Source organism: Dama dama, chromosome 12 (genome assembly GCF_033118175.1).
Source record: "Dama dama isolate Ldn47 chromosome 12, ASM3311817v1, whole genome shotgun sequence".
Taxonomy (NCBI): Eukaryota; Metazoa; Chordata; class Mammalia; order Artiodactyla; family Cervidae; genus Dama; species Dama dama.
The window spans coordinates 23796167-23820758 of NC_083692.1; the positions used below are offsets into that span (position 1 = coordinate 23796167).

Sequence of the window (24592 nt, forward strand, 5' to 3'; positions counted from 1 at the left end):
TAGGAAGAGGCACATTATAATTGATAAATGTTTTTAGATGTCTATATATATATATATATATATATATACACATACATACATATGAGAAAGAAGATATAACATGATAACTTTTAACTGTTTTATAAATGAATCTTTAATCATCTAAATAACACAAGATACATAAGCATATTTATTCCGGGGCTATCTTCATTTTTCAATGCTAAGTATTGAACGGAAAAAAAAGTAAGTATTGCCCAAAGGAACCCAAGAGAATCAAACAGAAACCTTCAAAAAGCTTAAAAATCATAATCTAAACATCAAGATTAATAATATTGATTCCTCTGATAATAAGATTTGTTATTTTACACATACAGACCTCAATAAAATACAGAATAAAAAATAAAAATGAAGAATCTAGAAATCATATAAAAGAAATGTCACTTATAATAGGTTAATACAAACAAGGTTACATAAAAAGCTGACTATAATAAAAGTTGTAACAAGTAACCCCTAAAAGTTCTCTGAAATACAATAGAAAAATTCATGATAAATCTAGAGAAAGGGCAGAAAAGGCAAGGTAAAGGAGAAAGGGAAGTTTTTAAGGAAAAGTTTAAAGGTACCTTAAGAATCTAGGATGTTTCTTTTTAGTGTTTGGAATATTCTAACAAAATTAAACTTAATAATTGTGTCCACACAATGCCTTTGAATACCCAGATTTATAATTTAGTGATGCAAGTTTTAAAAGGTGGACAATCTGAAGGAGGATACACTAGTAAAATCTGTTTTTACTAAAACAAAGAGTTGGAAGATCTTCAAAAAATACTGAGTTTTTACTCACTTGGCTCCAGCTCCATTTGATCAAACTTACATTCAACCCCCAACACTATTCCAGAAGCCCATCCCCAAAAAGAATAGGGATGGAAATAAAGAGGATTTTTTTTTCCACTTAGCTTTTATCTGAATTTTCTGTTTACTGTATTCAGCCTTGATTTCATACCAAGTTTATTTGACAAGCACTTGGTGGTAAAACTAGACACCAAATTTTTCCTTCATGAAAACCAACGTGGGTGGCTTCTCTGTATTTTTAATTTTTTAACAAGAGGGTGCCTCTTTGTGGTGGTGTAAGACCTCATATAGCTGCAAGAGGCATTGGGCTGCCCAGCCTTAGTAGGCATTCAACAGTTAATTTCACTTTTGTGTTCCATGGGATTCATTGTTATCAGAAGATGTGGCCAATCTGAAGACAGGAAAGAAAAGAAATACATAAAGAAAATCATCACCATCAAACAAAAATAAAGCTCCATGTAAAGAGCTATATGCTAAGCATTATGCAAAGCAAATAGACATCATCCCTGCCTTCCAGAAGCCTCCATCCTAGAGCAGATGATGTTGACACAGACATATAAACAAAGTTTCACAATGCAGAACAGAGACGTGATGGCTGCCAGTAGGGCAGAAATAAATCAACAACAACTAAATATTTACAAAGCATGAGAGATTTATTATGTGTAATGTATTTTGTATAATACATAGAATAATCTCTGGAATTGGTGAGTAAAGATACAATTCATTGTGTCCTGACCCTACTCCATCTCTGACTCCTTATGTTTCAATCTTAGTCTTACAATGACTATGTATTCCCCTATAAAAATAACAGCTTTTAAATTTCTGCCAGGTGGAATACACTGTAAGTGCACAGACATGACAATAAAATAAAGAAAATTATATTATGATTTCTAATGAAATGAAACACTACAGCAATTCAATTTTTAGATACCTTATCAAAAATATTCTCACATAAATACATTTCATGATAGCAAAACATGACCTTTAGAAATGGCTGATCTGAACTTTTGCTAAGAGACAGGGAGTCTGAGAATTATAAATGGTACTGACATTCCCCATCAAATATTACCTATCTTACTTCTCTGCAGCTTGTTCTGACTATCTTTCTCTCTTTCTTCCTTCTTTTCTCCAATATCTTTTTACCTCTTATCTTCCTGTAACTGCAGGATCTACAAATGTAAGATAGGTATAAGAAGCTCCCCAAACAGTGGGAGAGACCCAGGGATCTTTTTTTTCTTTTCAGAAAAGGAAGGACCCTGTTTTTTCAGTTCAGTTCAGTTGCTCAGTTGTGTCCAACTCTTTGCAACCCCATAGACTGCAGCACGCCAGGCTTTCCTGTTCATCACCAATTCCCAGAGCCTATTCAAACCATGTCCACGGAGTCAGCGATGCCATCCAAACCATCTCATCCTCTGTCGTCCCATTCTCCTCCCGGCTTCCATGTTTCCCAGCATCAGGGTCTTTTCAAATGAGTCAGCTCTTTGCATCAGGTGGCCAAAGTACTGGAGTTTCAGCTTCATCATCAGTCCTTCCAATGAATAATCAGGACTGAACTCCTTTAGGATGGACTGGTTGGATCTCCTCGCAATCGAAGGGACTCTCAAGAGTCTTCTCCAACACCACACTTCAAAAGCATCAATTCTTTGGGGCTCAGCTTTCTTTATAGTCCAATTATCACATCCACACACAACTACTGGAAAAACCATAGCTTTGACTAGATAGACCTTTGTCGGCAAAGTAATGTCTCTGCTTTTTAATATGCTGTCTAGATTAGTCATAACTTTCCTTCCAAGGAGCAAGCGTCTTTTAATTTCATGGCTGCAGTCACCATCTGCAGTGATTTTGGAGCCCCAAAAAATAAAGGCTGTCACTGTTTCCATTGTTTCCCCATCTATTAACCATGAAGTGATGGGACCAGATGCCATGATCTTAGTTTTCTGAATGTTGAGCTTTAAGCCAACTTTTTCACTCGCCACTTTCACCTCCATCAAGAGGCTCTTTAGTTCTTCACTTTCTCCCATGAGGGTGGTGTCATCTACATATCTGAGGTTATTGATATTTCTCCCAGCTATCTTGATTCCAGCTTGTGCTTCATACAGCCCAGCATTTCACATACAGTACTCTGCATATAAGTTAAATAAGCAGGGTGACAAAATACAGCTTTGATGTACTCCTTTCCCTATTTGGAACCAGTCTCTTGTTCCATGCCCAGTTCTAAATGTTGGTTCTTGACCTGCACACAGATTTCTCAGGAGGCATGTCAGGTGGTCTGGTAGTCCCATCTCTTGAAGAATTTTCCACAGTTTGCTGTGATCCACACAAACGCTTAGGCATAGTCAACAAAGCAGAAGTAAATGTTTTTCTGGAACTCTCTTGCTTTTTCAATGATCCAGCGGATGTTGGCAATTTGATCTCTGGTTTCTCTGCCTTTTATAAATCCAGCTTGAACATCTGGAAGTTCACGGTTCATGTACTGTTGAAGTCTGGCTTGGAGAATTTTGAGCATTACTTTGCTAGCATGAGAGATGAATGTAGTTGTGTGGTAGTTTTAGCATTCTTTGGCATTGCCTTTCTTTGGGATTGGAATGAAAACTGACCTTTTCCAGTCCTATGGCCACTGCAGAGCTTTCCAAATTTGCTGGTATATTGAGTGCAGCACATTAACAGATCATCTTTTGGGATCTGAAATAGCTCAACTGGAATTCCACCACCTCCACTAGCTCTGTTTGTAGTGATGCTTCCTAAGGCCCACTCGACTTCACATTCCTGGATCTCTGGCTCTAGGTGAGTGATCACACCATCATGATTATCTGGGTCAGGAAGATCTTTTTTGTATAGTTCTTCTGTGTATTCTTGCCACTTCTTCTTAATATCATCTGCTTCTATTAGGTCCATACCATTTCTGTCCTTTATTGTGCCCATCTGTGCATAAGGAGTTCATGATGTGAGCCACAGTCAGCTCTCAGTGTTGTTTTTGCTGACTGTAAGAGCTTCTCCATCTTTGGCTGCAAACAATATAATCAATCTGATTTTGGTATTGACCATCTGGTGATGTTCATGTGTAGAGTCTTCTCTTGTGCTACTAGAAAAGGGTGTTTGCTATGACCAGTGTGTTCTCTTGGCAAAACTCTATTAGCCTTTGCCCTGCTTCATTCTGTATTCCAAGGGCAAATTTGCCTGTTACTCCAGATATTTCTTGACTTCCTACTTTTTCATTCTAGTCCCCTATAATGAAAAGGACATCTTTTTTGGGCGTTAGTTCTAGAAGGTCTTGTAGGTCTTCATAGAACCGTTCAACTTCAGCCTGTTTTTTAAAATAATTTAAATATATCATAAAAAGACTCTGAATTACTAGATCTTAGAGATTACGTGGGCCCCAGTCAGAGTGAACATCTTTCAGTCCCTCCAGTTTGCTGTGCTCTTTTACATCCTAGGTGTTTTACACTGCCAGGATCATCTTTTCACTCACTCTCTCAGCTTACACAAGCCAGTATCTCTTGACCTTTCCTCAGAGGTAAACCTTGAGCATTGCTTCTGTAGTTTTCCTTATATACTGCTCATAGCCTCTTGGATTTCTTCTCCCACAGTGAGTGAAAGTCGCTCCGTTGTGTCTGACTCTTTGCAACCCCATGGACTATACAGTCCATGGAATTCTCTAGGCCAGAACAGTGGAGTGGGTAGCCTTTCCCTTCTCCAGGGGATCTTCCCAACCCCGGGGATCAAACCCAGGTCTCCCACATGGCAGGCAGATTCTTTACCAGCTGAGCCACAAGGGAAGCCCAAGAATATTAGAATGGGTAGCCTATCCCTTCTCCCGCAGATTTTCTCGACCCAGGAATCGAACCAGGGTCTCCTGCAATGCAGGCAGATTATTTACCTACGATAAATGAAAACATTTATCATATCCTATGTAATCCACCTGTTAACTTATCTCTTTCCTCCACCAGACTGAAAAGTCCCTGTGGACAGAAACCATGACTTTTCTTTATTACTTAGCTCTATCACAACACCTGGCACATGGCAGGCATTTAATGAAGGTTTATAGAGAGGCTTCCCAGGTGGCGCGGTGGTAAAGAATCCTGCCAATGCAAGAGACGTAGCAGACGCAGGTTCAGATTCCTGGGTTGGGAAGATCCCCTGGAGGAGGAAATAGCAACCCATTCCAGTATTCTTGCCTGGGAAATCCCAAGGACAGAGGAGCCTGGCGGGCTACAGTCCATGGGGTCGCAACGAGTCGGACACAACTGAGTGAGCACACATGCACATACGGCATCAGAGGGGCTTAGGTACAGATCCTGACTCGGCCTTTTCTCAGCTAAGTGATGTTGGGCACGTGACTTGACCTTGCTCAGCTCCAGTCTCTTCATCTTCGCTGGGCTGTTGCGGGGCTTCTCTGACACGATGCTGGCCTTGGCACAACGCCTGGCACAGCAAAAACGCTCAGTACTGTGGCTGCTTCATCGAGGAGAACGACTCAGCCAGTCACCCGACCAAAGCAATTAAAACACGTTTTAGATCTCTGGGCAGGACAGAGCTTCCTCCAACTGCGGAATAATCAGTATCTTTGCTTTCCAGTACAGTATATACTAATAAATACTAGTCATATGTGGCTGCTAAGCACTCAGAAATGAACCAGTGTGACTTAGTTTTTAATTTTATTTAATTTTCATTCATTTTAACAGCCGCAAGTGGCTAGTGGTTAATATACTGAACAGTGTAGCTCTAGAATCACAACGGGAATATACCAAATTATGCACAATTTGGTTTGTTTATATTGTGTAATAAATTGAACATTAAAGCATAGTTTGCTCAAATTATTAAAATTTCCAAGGTGAAATTTCTCTTAACAGGGTGCACATGTTTCAAGGGCAGGAATTTTATCTTGTTCATCAACATCTTATATATAGCAGGCGTATTTTAAAACACTGTTTAGTTGAAATGAAGATGGCAACTGCTAAAACTTAAAGACTTTGACATTTCTTTTTTCTTTCCAGTTTAAGAATAGCAAGTAATTCTAAAAATCAGACAATCACCATTAAAGTAAAACAAGACAAAGAAAGATGTCATACTATCTGAACTGTATGTCCTCCACAAGCAGCTACCTCAAGTATTTACTTTCAGAAAAGGAACTAGGGAAAGAAAGAAGTTTCCTTAATATGTCCCACATCTCCACCTCTGTTTCATCTCTGCTTATACTATTTTCTTTGCCAAAAGCCTCTTACCCCAAACTCACCTTCATCATCCAAATTCTAAATGTACTATATTGTCTAGTTCATGTGCTGTGCCTTCATGAAGCATTCCCATTGACCAAAAAAAAAAAAAAAGGTTGGGATCTGGGAGTCTTCTCAGATGGTTGAATTCTGCTTTGTTCTACAGATGTTTGTCAAGTTCATTATACACAATGAATGCTACACAATGAATGTTAGCCCCATAGAATTTAATGTCTCACTTTTCTGAACTACCACAATACCTATATGTAATATTTCATTTTTCATCATGACAAATTCAGAAAATGTACAGTCTTCTTGGATTGAGTCAAGCATCTTTTACATATCTTGATTTGGAGTATTTCCAAACCTTGAGAAATACCTTTCATATGAAAAAGAAGAAATCAGAAACAAGAGGAGCCAGACACTGTCATGCAAAACCACGCCACTGAGTGACAGAGAAGATATGCTTGGCGAAATCCCAAGCTACATTCCTAAAACAAGTCCCTGAAGAAATTCTGTTTTCTTTTAACACTTGAAAGAACCATCAGGTCCTCAGTGGATATTGCTTTTCTGTGATCCACCCATCAGCAGGAATAGTACCATTGTCATCTATATTTCTGGATCCAAGATATGTGCATCAGCATGAATTAGCTGACAACAAAATTCTTCACATTTTTGAGTGCAGACGTTCATGGAAATTTCTTCTATCCTTTTAAGTGAAAAAAACAAAAACCTCATGTAAATCTTACTAAAGAAAAGCAAGAAATAAAATTAACTATCCTCAACTGTGTTCTCACTGAAACTCAACAACTTAACTATTTCTCACAGCAGCTACTCCAACATCTTTTCTCCTCTTTCCTTTCCCCTCACTCCTGGCAAGTGGATTTTCCTTCTTTAATGAGATGTCTGAGGTCATGTGGTACATTGTCCCTCAGCATCTGTCCTCTCCCCCACTTTCATCCATCTTTCGTCGTTTTTCCTCTGATCTCTAAATATTCCCTCCCAACACCAATACCTGAACCCGTACTCTTGCTCTCCTTCTTTCCAGACTCCTCCGGTATCTGTCAATCAGTAATGAACCCTCTACTCCCCAGTACATTCTCCTAAGGCTCCCTTACCTCTGCCTACAAACATGTTCATTTTCCCACTAAAAACCAAGAGAGAGACAAGGGGAAAAAAATCTTCCTTTCATCCTAGTGCTCCTATCTTTCTACTCCCATTCCTCTCTAGTCTCAAGTCCTGAAAGAGTAGTTTACAATAGTTAAGTCCATTCTCAATAGCGTATTTATCCTATAACTAGTGGATTCTTCTACCTATATCATTTTACTAAAACTATCTTCTCAAAGGCCATCCATGAGCTCAAAACCACTAAACCAAGTGGTGTTAATCATGATACTACTGACTGAACTCTCATTAAAATGTTTTCAGCTCTTGGTCTCCAAGTGACACATTGATCTGGAGAACAAACACGAGAGCCAGCCTCTATACCAACAATATGCCTACCGCCCTTCCCTCACTCATAAGATACAGGAAAAGAAACAACGGACTCACACTGACTCCTTCCCAATGGGGGAATTACGCACATAGAATCTGATCTATCAGGTGAGCTCAGGAGTGCTATATAATCTTGGCACTCGCAATGTAAGCCTCTGATTCCTTGTACCCTTTTGTTGATTATCAGTCATAACAGCTCCTGTGATGTTGAAATAAAAAAATAGAACAATGGAATTAAGTTGAGTTAGAGGGCTACTGTAACCAATTTCCCAGAAATTTGGGGAGTTTTCTTTGGTAGAAAGGCCACTCACTGGACAGTGAAAAGTCTTTGAGAGAGTATAGCAGGGACCACACAGATAGTAAAATCTTCAGTGACCACTGTTAAACAGGGTCACACAGCCTAAAAGAGGGACCTTTGAATAACACAGTGTCCTTATCTCTTCATCCCCTAAAGAGGGTCAAAGGACCATTCTTGCCAACTTCTTCCTTTTTTTCTATTCGAATCCCCAAAGATAAGTATTTCTTAAGGCTTCATTTTTAATCTTCTCTTGTCTTCTGTTTCTCTTCCTTACCATTCTTATGTGCCCCTACCCATTCATTTCAACCATTTAACTAATCTTCTTTTTTCCTCCTCAACCACTGTCATAACGAATTTTCTTAATTTCCCAAACCAGCTCCTCTGCCTAATATTCCTCTTTCTGTTAACGGCAGCACCACTGCCCTAACTCAGGCAGATGCAAATCTTCCTTGAATTTTCTTTTCCTTTACTTACCCCACATAATCACAGTTCAGTTCTGCTGATTCTCACTAAATGTTTCTCCTTTTTTTCCTTTTCCACTGCCACACCTGCTATCAGGCCCTGATTATTTTTCACGTGGGCCTCTCCAACGGCCTCTTAATTTTAAATCTTAGTTCTAAAGTTTCTCCCTACTACATTGTATCCTTCCAGTTAATTATTCTAAAGCACAGCTATTAGCTCCTATCTTGTCACAGATGAAGAGTTTTCATGAACTCCCCACTGCTTAGAGAATAAAGACCAAAATCCTTCAGTTTACTTTCTAAAACCTTTCATGCCTGACTCCAAGCTTTACTTTCCATTTTGCCTCCCACCACTCTCTTCCATAAAACCTACACTTCACCCTCTCTCAGCTCTGCTCTGTTCCCTGAATGTGTCCCCATCTTCATCCCTGCGCCACCTTTGCCCATGCTCCTTTCTTTGCCAAAAGCCTAACTCCTACCCCAATTCCATCTTAAACTGTCCAAATTCTACACACACAACAACCCCAGGGAACTTCCTTGGCAGCCAAGTGGTTAGAACTTAGTGCTTCCACCGCAAGGGGCTCGGGTTTGATCCCTGGTCAGGGAACTAAGACCCCACAAGCCATGTGGTACAGCCGGAAAAAAATAAGAGCAAAACGACATCCGGTTCACCTGTCCTCCTTCATGACGCGATCATCTTGACAAGGATGGAATCTGTCTTGTCAGTAAAGCCCTCTCCGATAGCTCGTTCTGCTCGGTGCTGTAGATATTTGTATATGGATGCTCTCTCCCTTACTGGATAATAAATTCTCTTGAGACAGAAACAATATCGTAACATCTTGTTCTTTCTGAAACGCTCAGCGTACCAGCCTACAGTAGATGGATCTAGAATATGCACTGAATTAATGAAGTTTCACAAAACAGCTGGTATAGTAGCAGACACTCATTTTAAGATGTCAAAGAATGTCTGATTCAGAAAGAGTTTTGTGTTGAAAAAACAATTTTTGCTTTTAGAATCCTCAGAGAACTCTGAAGCTGCACTCGGCCAACAGTCTCATTACACGCACCATTCCTGACAATATTAGATACCCTAATATCTTCAACTATTTCTATTATTTTAAAAGCTCCTTTCCTTCTTCTCCTGCTCCTTCTCTACCTTATAATTTTTTCAGAGGCCATCTTTACTTTACCTCATGAAATTTAATATAGGTTATGATGTCACTTTTTCTTTTTCCTTGAAGACAGCAGCTAAACCATCTGTCCTTCCTAAAAAAAAAAAAAGTTTTCGGACAGGGCAAAATTTCAAGATGTCATTTAGGAAGTTTAGACTACATCCTATTACAGTGATATATCACTATTTTTTATGAGCACTCTGCTCATATACAGTCAGAATACATGACCAGGTTTACTATTACTTCTCCCCATATATTAATATCTGATCATTTGTTAATATATTATAGAAATATTTCATTCATTCTTCCATGCACAGATTTTATATGCTTAAAATCTCAACCTGGCATGTATTTTGTTTTGACAATGATAATTTAAAATGATACTTTCAAGAGTTTGAACACCTTTTTTTTAACTACCAGCTATTTTCTCTATAAGTGAAGCCAGGGAGAACATTCTACCTTTGGTTTGGGCAATTTCTGGTTGCGTGTTGAGAGGGTTCTGTGGTGATACTGATATTACAGTAGCAACAAAAATTAAAATAGCAACAATAATTAAAGTAATTCTGGAATTAAAAGAGTAGAAAGAGTGCCTAATACTTTATTCATTCCAGTCTTCATTTATCCCAATGAAGAAAATTTTTAATACTCATATATTAGTTTTATCATTCTAATAGCATTTGGAAATATCTATTGCTTTTACTGTCATTTGTAAATCACATGGGGTTACTTGCTCAAAACAACATGAGGTGCAGAAATGTTTCCATATGCTAGAAATAATTCCATCATTTTAATAAGACAAGGGGAAAATGTGGTTTATTTTGCAAATAAATACTAGGCTATAGAAGGTGTCCTTAGGAGAATGAGGTACCTTCAAGGGTAACTATAAACAATTTTCCAGCCACCTGACATCACCTCACAAGACAATGTGGTAGTATAAAGTCAACTGTGATTTAAATAAGTTTTTTAATAATGTTACTATGGTTAAAGTAAAATTTAATTTTTTTAAATGTGTTTATTTATTTTTGGCTGCACTGGGTCTTCATTACTGCATGGGCTCTTTTCTAGTTGCGGCGAGCAGGGGTTACTCTTCATTGCAGTACACAAGCTTCTCATTATGGTTCCTTCTCTTGTTGCAGAGCACAAAATCTAGGCACACAGGCTTCAATAGTTGCTACCCTCGGGCTATAGAGTGGGCTTCAATAGTTGTGGCATATAGGCTCAGTGGTTCTGGCTAGCAGCTTAAATGCTCCAAGGCATGTGGAATCTTCCTGGACCAGGGATCGAACCTTGTGCCCCCTTGCACTGGCAGGTGGATTCCTATCCACTGCACCACCAGGGAAGACCCTAATTTAAAACTTTAAATTCAGATAATCTTGAACTCTCATCTACGGATAATGAGGCCCATTCTTTTGTGACTCCTGTGATTATATGATCAAGAGGAAATAGGTTCGAACTTTTGAATTTCAAAAATACTCACCATTCTTACTCCACTCTGTCTAAACCTTTTAATCCAAAGGGACAACAAGCTTTTTGGGGGTGGGGGGAATGAGCGCTATATTTAAGGCTGAAGTTAGTTAAGAAATAATTTTTCAATTTCTATTCTTCTAAAAATGTTCATAAAAATTTTGCTTAATAATAGCACACTACCACAGAAGAAAGAAAAAGACCAGAAGCCGTCTGACAAGATGATATTTTTAATACAAACCTCACCCAACTCCAGACCAAATGAGTAACAATAGATTTCAATGGATACCAAACCACAGGTGACCAACTACATATACTGTAAGCAATCTCCTACCAAAACAAAAATATTGTAACACTGTATGTTGAATATGTATGCTGAGTATCATGAAGGGAAGCGAAAAGCAAAGGAGAAAAGGAACGATATACCCATTTGAATGTAGAGTTCCAAAGAAGAGCAAGGAGAAATAAGAAAGCCTTCCTCAGCGATCAATGCAAAGAAATAGAGGAAAACAATAGAATGGGAAAGACTAGAGATCTCTTCAAGAAAATTAGAGATACCAAGGGAACATTTCACGCAAAGATGGGCTCAATAAAGGACAGAAATGGTAGGAACTTAACAGAAGCAGAAGATATTAAGAAAAGGTGGTAAGAATACACAGAAGAACTGTGCAAAATATATCTTCCTGACCCAGATAATCACGATGGTGTGATCACTCACCTAGAGCCAGACATCCTGGAATGTGAAGTCAAATGGGCCTTAGGAAGCATCACTACGAACAAAGCTAGTGGAGGTGATAGAATTCCAGTTGAGCATTTCAAATCCTGAAAGATGATGCTGTGAAACTGCTACACTCAATATGTCAGCAAATTTGGAAAACTCAGCAGTGGCCACAGGACTGGAAAAGGTCAGTTTTCATTCCAGTCCCTAAGAAAGGTAGTACTGGTTCCAAATAGGAAAAGGAGTATGTCAAGGCTGTATATTGTCACCCTGCTTATTTAACTTATATGCAGAGTACATCATGAAAAACGCTGGGCTGGAGGAAGCACAGGCTGGAATCAAGACTGCTGGGAGAAATACCAATAACCTCAGATATGCAGATGACACCATCCTTATGGCAGAAAGTGAAGGACTAAAGAACCTCTTGATGAAAGTGAAAGAAGAGAGTGAAAAAGTTGGCTTAAAGCTCAACATTCAGAAAACTAAGATCATGGCATCCGGTCCCATCACTTCATGGCAAATAGATGGGGAAACAGTGGCTGACTTTATTTTTCTGGGCTCCAAAATCACTGCAGATGGTGACTGCAGCCATCAAATTATAAGACGCTTACTCCTTGGAAGGAAAGCTATGACCAACCTAGATAGCATATTGAAAAGCAGAGACATTACTTTGTCAACAAAAGTCCATCTAGTCAAGGCTATGGTTTTTCCAGTTGTCATGTATGGATGTGAGAGTTGGAATATAAAGAAAACTGAGTGCCGAAGAATTGATGCTTTTGAACTGTGGTGTTGGAGAAGACTCTGGAGAGTCCCTTGGACTGCAAGGAGATCCCACCAGTCCATCCTAAAGGAAATCAGTGCTAAATATTCATTGGAAGGACTGATGCTGAAGCTGAAACTCCAATACTTTGGCCACCTGATGCAGAGTTGACTCATTTGAAAAGACCCCGATGCTGGGAAAGATTGGGGGCAGGAGGAAAAGGGGATGAGAGAGGATCAGATGGTTTGGATGGCATCACCGACTCAATGGACATGGGTTTGGGTGAACTCTGGGAGTTGGTGATGGACAGGGAGGCCTGGTGTGCTGCGGTTCATGGGGTTGCAAAGAGTCAGACACTATTGAGTGACTGAACTGATTAATGTTGAGTATCATTTATCTCCAGACCCTAATTCCTGTTACTAGAGACTGTATTATTTCTACTCTGACTCAGAAGGCATCCAGAGTTCATTATTACCAGAAATAGGGAGAAAACAATTCAATGACCAAAGAAGTGAAATGTCCCTTAACTTGAACTCAATCTTGCGTGATTCAAGAACCAACCAAGCCTCATGAGAATCCCTTTTTCAAAGGGGTCATATCTACAATGTTCTTATAAAATATAACAAAGTACCCTGGGCCTGCATATAGCTGGGCTCTAGTATGCAACAGGAATACTAATCTTTATGTCCAATTTAGTATTTAATCTAAATACATTTCCAAGAGACAGATAAGTTAACAGATGTAACTGTTTTACCTAATTTTGTCACAGTTGCCATAGTTATGATTGGTATTCATTTCTGAAAAATATCATTTTTCCTATAATCATAAATATTTGCTGGGCTGTCTAAAGTTCTCTAATATGGGAGAGTAAACAGTTTTTCTTAAATATCTTATTAAAGACATTGTTCTTTAGGCAGTACATTTTTCCATTATGATATATACACACCAGTACACTAGGTAACTTAAGTGTTGTTAAACATCAGTGATTGCCTGACACACACACAAATGAAGATAAAGGTTTTTTCCTTTGTTAAGACCAAATATTTGCCTTTCTACAAAAAGTCTTAAGTCTGAATGTTCTTAAGTTGAATTGAGTCTTGTTTCACAAGTAATTTGCTTCAAGCAAAACATTCCAAAAAAGATCCACATTTTAACCAATAATTCAACAAGTCACAACACTAATGTAACTCTTTCATAGGAATTCTGAATATGGAAACAGCAAATATATTTGGAAGCTGAAGGAAAAACAAAGAAAACATAAATAAATAAAGACAATTAATGGAACACCAATCATGGGCCAGACACTGAAAAGAGAGTTAAGGGTACAGGCAAAGAGGGCCTTACTTGGCGGTCCAGTGGTTAGGACTCCACGCTTCCACTGCAGGAGGACCACATCAGACCCCTTGGTTGGGAAAACAAGATCCTCCCAGCCACACGGCACAGCCAAAACCAAAAAAGATACAGGCAAATAAAACATAGTCCTTGCCCTCATGAATTTATAATCAATTTAACGCCATTATTTTTCCTACATCAAAAGAGCTCAGGAAATTCAAACGGGGGCTCTATATCAACCTAGAAGGGTGGGATGAGGAAGAAGATGGGAGGGAGTTTCAAAAGGGAGAGGATATATATATACTATGACTGAATCATGTTGAGGTTTGACAGAAAAGAGCTAAATTCTGTAAAGCCATTATCCTTCAATAAAAAATTAATTAATTAAAAAAAAAGAGCTATCTATACTGCCATCAACCCATGAATAAAAGATACACATGCAGGAAACTCTCTCAACTCCTGGGATAATCTGCTTCCCTAAACAAGAGGCCAACTAACACAGCCTTCCCATTTCTTTACATTTTGGGGTGATTTTATGCTATGTATTCAGTTTGGCGACCCACTCCAGTACTCCTGCCTGGAAAATCCCATGGACAGAGGAGCCTGGTAGGCTACAGTCCATGGGGTCGCAAAGAGTCGGACACAACTGAGCAACTTCACTTTCACATTCAGTCATTGAGATATATAATACACATATTACTATTAATGATAATGATGATGATGAAGACAGCAATAGCTAATACTTGTGTAAGTATTCATTAAATGTCAGATACTACACTAAACACTGCATTTATTATTCAGTCTACCCTTCACCATAATCTTAACCATATCCTATATGATAGGTACTATTATTATGTGTGACAGTGTTAGAATTAAAAGATCACTGTTTGATCAAAAAATTATTAGATAAAAATAAAAGACAAATATATCAAATTAAGAAATCTAATTCTACTTTTTGTTTCATCTATCTAGAAACACAGGTAACAGCTTAATCAGGAAACCCTAACTATAAGTTATAACTACCTGCTCTTCAGCAAAATATATGCAAAGGTTAAGATAAGAGAGGTGATAGGGAAAAAAAGAACTATACACATCTCCTATACATATCTCCTATCTTTTAAATCTGTATCCCAAAAAAGCCAATTTGTATTATCAAAGAACTTACACCAAAGACTTTGATCTAAAGGAATATCTTTAACCTGTGATGAAATTTAAAGATTTAGGAATTAATTTCTTCAGTTATTTATTCCACTGAGAGCTAACAATTTTTTTCATTTGCTACTACCTTTCTATTTCATTTTCAAAACAAACAAAAAAAATATGTCCATGCACACATACTCAGTTGTGTCTGACTCTGTGACTCTGCAACCCCACAGACTGCAGCTCACCAGGCTCCTCTGTCTATGGGATTTTCCAGGCAAGAATACTGGAATGGGTTGCCACTTCCTACTCCAGGGGACTTCTCAACCCAAGGATTAAAACCCAGTCTCTTGGGTCTCCTGTACTGGCAGGCAGATTCTTTACCACTGCGCTACCTGGGAATCATTTGACTAAAAGATTATATTGAAAAGAAGCATTTTCCATTTCCCCAAAAGGTATCCCCCAATTGAAATCAGGATACCCCACTGAGATTGGAGAGTTCTAAAACTCCATTGATAAACACATACCTTCAAATCCCAAATTTACTCAGAGTCTCAAAACTGCAATCCCTACAAGGAACAAAACAGCCCCTCCTTCTCTAAGATGCTGTTTGGGAAGATACCTCTCTTTTCAGGACCCTGAACTGGAGTGAATCTAGCAAACTTCTTTGGCTAAAGTCCTAATTACAATAATGCTTAACTTTTTTAATAGTCATAGAACTCTTTAAGTATTTTGTGGATACTATGGAGTTTCTTCCTAGAGTAACATTCCTGAGTACTTACACATAACATTTCACACAATTTCAGGAGTTCTAAAGACTTACTGAAGTCCAGTTATGGAGCTTAGTTTAAAACTCTTGGTCTGTTTCCTCATCAATTACATAACCTTTCTCTAGCACAGGAGCTTGGGATTATATGTGAAAATAATAGAGCAAAACTTTTTGAAAAGAAAAATCAGTTAAAAGAAAAATGGTAAACGTCTCAAAGTGAAAGGAATACTTGGCAGTTTGGGTATCACCTAGACTGGTTGGGCTTCCCAGGTGGCTCAGTTGGTAAAGTATCCGCCTACAATGAAGGAGACCTTAGCTCGATCCCTGAGTTGGGAAGATCCCCTGGAGGAGGGCATGGCAACCCACTCCAGTATTCCTACCTGGAGAATCCCCATGGACAGAGAAGCCTGGCGGGCTACAGTCCATGGGGTCACAAAGAGTTGGACAGAACTGAGTGACTAAGCACAGAGCGGTTGTACACCAAAACATTTCACCAAATGGCACAATTGAAACCATCTAGAAGTTACCATAGTCTTACTGGGCACAAAGTCCATTATTCCTCAGACTGTCACTGACATTTTCTTGCTTTATACGTTTCAATACCATTTAACGAAAGGAAAATTTTGACATTCTAGTACACTCATATTTTCTTTAATTGTCCCTTATCTGGAAATCAGTTTCGTTTATGGTGGGTTTTATTTGTTGATTTTTTTTCATTTTTTGATTTTATAATTTAACTGTCCAGAGCTGTAGAGAGAAGGGAGATTTTGCTCTCCCCTTGGCTAGAATCAGTATGCCTGAAGAAGTATTTCAATATAGAAATACATTCGAGCTAGGCATGAGTCTTTCTGGTTAAGGGCTCCCTGACCTACCTAAAAATCACAGTGACTCTGAAATACATCTCTGCATATTCCCAATCTTGTAGACTTCAAAGAGTTGCTATCAAATAGCTAACAATCTGCAAGGTCCATAAGGGCAGAGTTTGGTCACTATACCATCCATGCCCAGTGCTTAGCAAGCCTGACATACAGCAGCTGCTCAAAAAACACACCTACACTGCACAGATGAAACTTTGAAACCGGCTACTACTTCTACCACTAAGTATGTGAGCTCAGCAAGTTACAAAACATCTCTGAGACAGTTTATTTATCTAAAAAGAGAGAATAGCAATCCCCATAGAGTTATTGCTAAGATTAAGTAAGATCAAGTACACAAAGCATAACACAGTAGTAACAAAAGTACTATAATTATCCTTTAAAGGAGACCTACATTTTGAGGCCCATTAGGATGACTACAGCTGAATTTTTAAATATAACTACATTATAAATGAATGTGATTCAAATTAATTTTATGACATTTTTATAAAATAAAAATAATAAAGGATCCCCCCAAAAACTAGGAAAAGAATATTAAATATAGAGAAAAAGAGCAGGGGAAATCTCATAAATCTCAATGTTTCAAAAGAAAACTATTCCCTTATATATTTGTGGCTTCAAACACAACTAACATTTTCCAAGTGACAAACCTGGCACAAACATAGCAACTGGGAAATTTATTTTTGCTAAAATTATTATCCAGCACTGTCAAAAAAAAAAAAAAATCCTTACTTCTTAAAGGCATGTATCCTAAAATGAAACTGTCCTGGTGGTGAAACTTTTAAAAAAAGTCCATTAAAATGTGCTTTAGTTTTCTTTTTCCTTCTGGTGCCAGTTCCTTTAAAAATTAAGTCTAAAGCGCCATCTACTGTGTCTATCAGGACCACATCATTTTTGTTCATTTTATCAGAGCGCTAGAGAAATGTAAAATGTAGTAAATTAAGAATCTGTTATTTTAAAATTCTATTCCAAAAAAATTAGAGGGTGTGCTTTTTTTTCCCATTACATATTTTTATACATATACTTGGTGCAACTGCCTAGCTACACACCACACACACACACTCTCTCATATCTGTGCAATCATTTTTCCTGCATTCTTTTCACTTTCTAATTAAGTAGGCCTAAACCCACTATAAGAAGAATATCACAGTAGGGACCAAATACTTACTCCTGTATATTAGAAGAACAAATAATAATAGTAGCAAAGTTTGACTGAGAGTTTTTGTTGTTGTTCAGTTGCTAAGTTGTGTCTGACTCTTTGCGGCCCCATGGACTGCAGCATACCAGGATCCTCTGTCCTCCACTATCTCCCAGAGTTTGCTCAGATTTATGTCCATTGAGGTGGTGATGCTATCTAACCATCTCATCCTCTGCTGCCCCCTTCCTCTTTTGCCTTCAATCCTTCCCAGCATCAGAGTCTCAAGCCCTTTCACTACAAGGCTGTGATCCATGAAAGCACACTGAAAGTTTACTGTGTGCTAAATAGTGTTTTAAGTGCTTTTGACTCAATATCTCAAGTAATTGTCACAATAATCCTTTGAGACAGCTGTCAGTAGCATTATCTCTAATTTACAGATAAGGAAACTGAGGCACAAAGGAGTTATTCAAACTTTGCCCAAGGTAACACAACTAGTAAGTGACCAAACTACGTTTAAATCCAGACATTCTGGGTTCAGAACCCATCTCTTTACCATGATATCAAGCTATTACTATAGGTAGGTTCACATAATGATTAATCAGCCTTCTGTCACCAGAACTCCATAGGACAAACTCTACATCACACTTTACCTTAATACCTTATAACATCATTATCTCTCTCTATAGGCTTTTTTTTTTTTTTTTTTGTATACATCTGTTTTTTTCAGAGGTGTTATTTTAATGCAAAGAACTTTTTAAAATACCTGGGCCTTACTCTGGAGATTCTGATTCATTATGTCTGAGCTGAAATTTGTAAGCCTTGCCAAATTTGACACAGTCAGTCTGGGGCCCAGCATTTAGAACAATAGAGCTCTAAGACATAAGTTTATTCTTGGGCTATCCATCTGTTCTTAAATTAGAAGTTCTCCTTACTTTTCTCATATTTTAAAGAGTTTACACACAGAGAACTATGATGGTGAAACTGTCATAAATTTGGATTTTGTGTTTTACTGACTTTCAAGATACGAAAGTATAAGATTGATAAACGGAAATTCTTAATTCTGCTTTAATAATCTTAGAAGTAGGGAAGAAATGAAGTAAGCCTCCCTCACTGCTTTCTGTATACAAACTCTTTTCTGACCTTCCAGATAACTTATCCTCTGTACCTGTGATTTTTCTTTTTTTTTTTTCATCTATTTTTATTAGTTGGAGGCTAATTATTTTACAATATTGTAGTGGTTTTTGCCATACATTGACATGAATCAGCCATGGATTTACATGTGTTCCCCATCTTGAACCCCCCTTCCACGTCCCTCCCCATCCCATCCCTCTCGGTCATCCCAGTGCACCAGGCCCGAGCACTCGTCTCATGCATCCAACCTGGACTGGCGATCTGTTCCATACTTGATACTATACATGTTTCGATGCTGTTCTCTCAGATCATCCCACCCTTGCCTTCTCCCATAGAGTCCAAAAGTCTATACATCTGTGTCTCTTTTACTGTCTTACATATAGGGTTATCGATACCATCTTTCTAAATTCCATATATATGCGTTAGTATACTGTATTGGTGTTTATCTTTCTGGCTTACTTCACTCTGTATAATGGGCCCCAGTTTCATCCATCTTATTAGAACTGATTCAAATGTATTCTTTTTAATGGCTGAGTAATATTCCATTGTGTATATGTACCACAGCTTTCTTATCCATTTGTCTGCTGATGGGCATCTAGGTTGCTTCCATGTCCTGGCTGTTATAAACACTGCTGCGATGAACACTGGTGTACCTGTGATTTTTCAAAAGTTATTCTATGAATTCTCATCAAGGGGGAAAAGAGAGGAGAAAAATTAAGCACTCTTCCCACCCTGCCCTTATTTATTCAAAATATATACATAGACAAAGTCTGAAAACCACTGACTTACTCCACTGACACTGGTGCAACTCACTGCTGTCTGCTTCACATGGACTTTCCACCATGTCAGGAAAAAAAAAACTTGAAGTAAGGGTCTATGACTATTCTTGTGAAGTAAATGAACAGATAGATGGATGGATGGATATAAACAGCTAGCCCAGAGCCTCTGTGACAGTGACTATCTTATTTATCAACCCACAGGGTCTTTTTTCATTATACAGATGGAAGTTTTAATGAGAAAATATCAATGTATTAAATGAATCTCCAGTTACTATTCAATCTCTTCATTCCTCCTTAAGAGTAAAGTTGGGGGACAGAGAGTTCTAACAATTTTAAAAAGAGAAGGTCACTTATAAACATGGTGTATCTATAATGTAATGAAGCAAGTATTTTAACAACACTATCATTACGTATCTATTTGAGTAACATTTGTGAAATAAATCAACCAAGAACTTACTCTAAAAGAAGGCCTGGCTATTTGCAACAACATGGATGAACCTGGAGGACACTCTGCTAAGTGAAATAATTCAGAAAGAGAAAGACAAATACTGTATAATCTCACTCATATGTGAAATCTAAAAATGCCAAACTCACAGAAACAGAGAGCAAAATAGTAGTTGGTCAGGGCTAGAGTGGGGGAAAATGGGGAGATGCTTGACAAAGGGACAGAAATAAGATGAATGAGTTCTGAGGAGCTAATGTACAGTATGATGACTATACTTACAGATGCAGTATTATATACTTGAAATTTGCTAAGAGAGTAAACCTTAAGTGTTCTCAACAAACATAAAACAGTAGTAACTATGTGAGATGATGGGTGTGTTAACTTGATTGTGGTAATCATTTCACACTATACACATATATCAAACCATTACCCTGTACACCTTGTGTGTGTAGTTTGCTCAGTCACTCAGTCACGTCCAACTTTTTGTGAACCCATGGACTGCAGCCACCAGCCTCCTCCATCCATGGAATTTCCCAGGCAAGAATGCTGGAGTGGGTTGCCATTTCCTTCTCCAGGGGATCTTCCCGACCCAGGGATTGAACCCACATGTGCTGCATCTCCTGTATTGGCAGGCAAATTCTTCACCACCACTGAGCCACCTGGGAAGTCCTTAAATATATACCATTTTATTTGTCAACTGCACATCAATAAAGCTGGGGGAAAAAAACTAAGCAAGCAATCTAAAGGTGAAAAAAAAAGTTATTTTAATACTACTATTACACAAATGTTTTTGCACTTTCTCATTGGTAATTTTCTCCAGAAAACATTGACACAATAAAAGAAAATTAGTTTCACTACTTTATATTTTAAATTTATCTAGTTTGATCATGTAACTTATTGATCACAATTGGTTCTAAATGACCACTGGCTACATCAAAAATAAAAAATAAACCTAAAGACGTAAGACCTGCCACCCCAGAAAATAGTGAAAAGGATATATACTAGGAACTATTTCCCCAAAAGGGAGCATGCATAAAATGAGTATACAATCTTCCACGAGCATTTTGAGGGAAAACAGCACTTATGTGGATATACTACTGCTGGCACCAGCAAAGAAACTTGGACACCATATCTTTAAATCACTATGCTTTATAATTACAACTATTACCACAGGAGTTTTCATTTTCTATATATCAAAATATTCTTTGTCCTAAATCTTCCTTTCATGAGAGGAATCAAAGCCAAGTCCTTTATAGGGACCCCACAGTCTTCCCCTTGGAGGACTTGACAGGCTTTGTAGCTTCAACAAATTGACGTTACTCCTGCTACTTCACATAAACCTTCACTTCAAGTTCGGTGTGTCTGCTATCACATTGCCCAATTCTTCCAGTCTTCCAAATACTATGAAGAAGCTTCCCAGAAATTTCTGTTTGGATCAGCAAAAACTATTTGGTGTCATCAGCAGATTTCACCATTTCCTTTTGGAGTCATTAAAACATTAAACAAGCACGATCTTGGTATCAACCCTCGGAGTTCTGACGATTAACCTCTCTCCAGCTAAAGTCAAGCCATTCTCGGTTATGTTGTGATTCCCATCGTAGGACCAGGATGTGTTTATTTGCTAAAAGCTTAAACTCTGGTGGATATTTTTTAACTGAAAGTTGCAAAATACATTAGGAAAGTAAGGAGGAAAAAGTTCCCAAAGGAAAGGCCAAAGAAACCAGCAAAGAGAAACAGCTCCTATTTGAGTAGTCTTATCCAAGCACTCAACCACCTCATATGCCACTCCTTCTGAAACTTCAAGCAAAGGCTGACCTTTTCCCTCCAAGTATTTACTTCTTTTCTAATCATATGATAGACCTTATTAAGTACATTTGAAAATCCTACATAAATTATAACTAGCAGGTCCAGCTGCCTTATCAGCTTTTTCCCCTTTTTAATACATTTGAAGGGAAAAAAGCTAACAGTCCTCACTCAGAAAGTGATAAGGCAAACAAACAGCTTCCTCCTCAGTTGAATCTGTACTCTGACCCAGAGAAATCACTCTTTCTTATATTCAAGAGCAAATCTGCTTGAAGCTTTCATTCCACTTTCCGAGCCTGCTCTCTGCAGCTGCATAAAAGACGAGACATGGGAATGGAAGAAAACTAGATTGGAGCCAAAAAGCAATACTGTCTGTATGCAAACTCACTCAAAGAGCAGCAAGGCTTCTATACATCCCTTCTCACTTTTGCCATCCCAGTAGAACCCTAGCCAAAAGGAGGAGGCGATGTACTATATCTGTAAAACTTCCTATATATAATCAAGGAAAGGATAAGTTCACTGGACGCACCTCCCCGCCTCCCCCACCCCTCCCCTCACTCCCATCCCTAGTCTTGACACAGCCCCTGAGGTGGTGTCAGATCAACCTTTAGCTCTAAACAAGATGAAATGAGGCAAGATCAAGGGAATGACTGGAAAGACGCTCACAGGTCATCATCATCTTAAGATGCCCATGGAGTAAGAGAATGGCAGAGACACTGCAGCAGTAAGCAGAATTTACTTCACCTGTCTTACCTCATGCACCATCAAGGCAGAATCTTCCCCTCCCAAAAGGCTGACTGTGCAGTAGACTTTCAGAAAGCCTGGCAGTGCATTAGCCTCGATGCAAAGGTATCAGGTAAGCATAACCCCAGCACTCTACTCAGGCCAACAGTGAAGCGCGCAATTGAAAAAGTTCACTCTCGTCTCAAAAAAAAAGAAAAAAGAAAAAGTTCACTCTCAAAATCAAGGGCTTCCCAGGTGGCTCAGACGGTAAAGAATCTGCCTGCAATGCAGAAGACCTGGGTTCAATCCTTGGGTCGGGAAGATCCCCCTGATGAAGGGAATGGCAACCCACTCCAGTATTCTTGCCTGGGAAATTCCATGGACAAAAGAGCCTGACGGGCTACAGTTCATGGGGTTGTGAAGGGTCAGACACGACCGAGTGACTAACACACACATGCACCATCAAGATCAAACTCTGCTGGGATTAGAAGGGCATTCTCAAGGATTTTTACTCAGATGTCATTATAGCTCCATGTTATTTTTAATGCTGTTCTTTGGATTTTGCCCCACACAGAATTCCCAAGTCACAAGGGGATCATGAACAATGTCCAGATGTATAAAATGCAAAAATACCTCCCTCCTACTTGTGGATTCCAAGATAAACACCACAAGAAGCACGTGTGACTAAACTCAGGGTCCATTCCAAATTAAATACTGCATCATGTGCCCAGTGCAGGGCTTAAAAAACAAAACTGCACAAATATTCTACACGGTTCATAAGCCCGACTTGGGCAAGCGCATGACCACATTGTAAGAAAGAAACATGAATTGGAGACTAGGGGTAAAGGGTGAGAAAAGTCTCAGGCATGACCTTTCCCAGAAAACTGGTGCTATTTTCAGCCAACACTTGTATAATACAGGACATAGATGAAAGAAGAAATAGTATTTTTCTTTGTTTTCTTTCTACTGATGGTTCTCAATTCTAAAACCACCCAGCAAATAGGAAAACCCTACAAATACTTCAAAATCCCTAGCTAAGTCATGCACAAACATCATTAAATACACACACACACACACACTCGTACATACACATGCACAAACAGAGGTAATGAATACTTAAATGTCTAGCCAGCCAGTCCAGACAATCCTTTTGACTTATAAACTGGGTTCTACACAGAGTACATGGATCCTCAGGGAGCACAGAAATAGGGCATTCAGGTCATATGAAAAAAACCTACATTATTTTTATTATATTTCAAAAAATTAAAGTAAAAAACAAAAAAGGATGAGTGGATGAATAGATACTGTTCAGAGAAAGTCTGGCTGAGTTCAGTCTTTCTCCCGTAATTTATCCTAAGTAAATGCTTCTAATAAATTTAGATTGGGAAATGTTTACTAAAATATCTTGATTTTTTTAAACTTATATACCATTTAATAGATACAAAAGAATATGTATACTATGTAGGTTACTGAAGCATAATGATAAAAGATATACTCATGAACCCATCACCCAATTTATGAATCAGAATATTCCCAGTCCCAATGAAGTTACACATGGGCTCCTGTTGAATTCCATCCTTCTGTCTCCCTCCCGAAGATCATCAATATTCTGAATAATGCATTTATTTTATTCTTGCCTCTTATAATATAATTTTTACCACAAGTGATGGCATGTTCTAATGTATTTGCTAATCCCTCTTTGTGCATGCTTCCCCAGTGGGGAGGGAAGAAAAAGTAAAGTCCTTCCAGTGTTAAGTCACTCAGTCGTGTCCAACTCTTTACAATCCCATGAACTATAGCCCACCAGGCTCCTCTGTCCATGGAATTCTCCAGGCAAGAATACCAGAGTGGGTAGCCATTCCCTTCTCCAAGGGATCTTTCTGACCCAGAGTTCTAACCAGGTTCCCCTGCATGGTAAGGCAGATTCTTAACCATCTAAACCACCAGGGAAGCCATTACCTCAATGTATTTTTTTAAAAAAAAGAAGTATCTTTTTGCCTATATTCCCCCAAATGTAAGTACCTCATGATCAGGAATTATGTCTCTAACTTACCA

The 24592-nt window shown here is 38.5% G+C and overlaps 1 protein-coding gene and 1 long non-coding RNA gene across 3 annotated transcripts in view; both read right to left on the minus strand.

Annotated features, from left to right (window-relative positions):
* RAD51B (RAD51 paralog B) overlaps nucleotides 1–24592 on the minus strand; it is a 609692-nt gene that overhangs the window by 491175 nt on the left and 93925 nt on the right. The window lies entirely within an intron of this gene.
* On the minus strand, nucleotides 463–13774 carry LOC133066088 (uncharacterized). Its single transcript, XR_009695073.1, has 3 exons — nucleotides 13747–13774; nucleotides 7587–7728; nucleotides 463–6744 (listed from the first exon to the last, which is right to left on the minus strand). It is a non-coding gene; the product is annotated as an uncharacterized LOC133066088 (long non-coding RNA).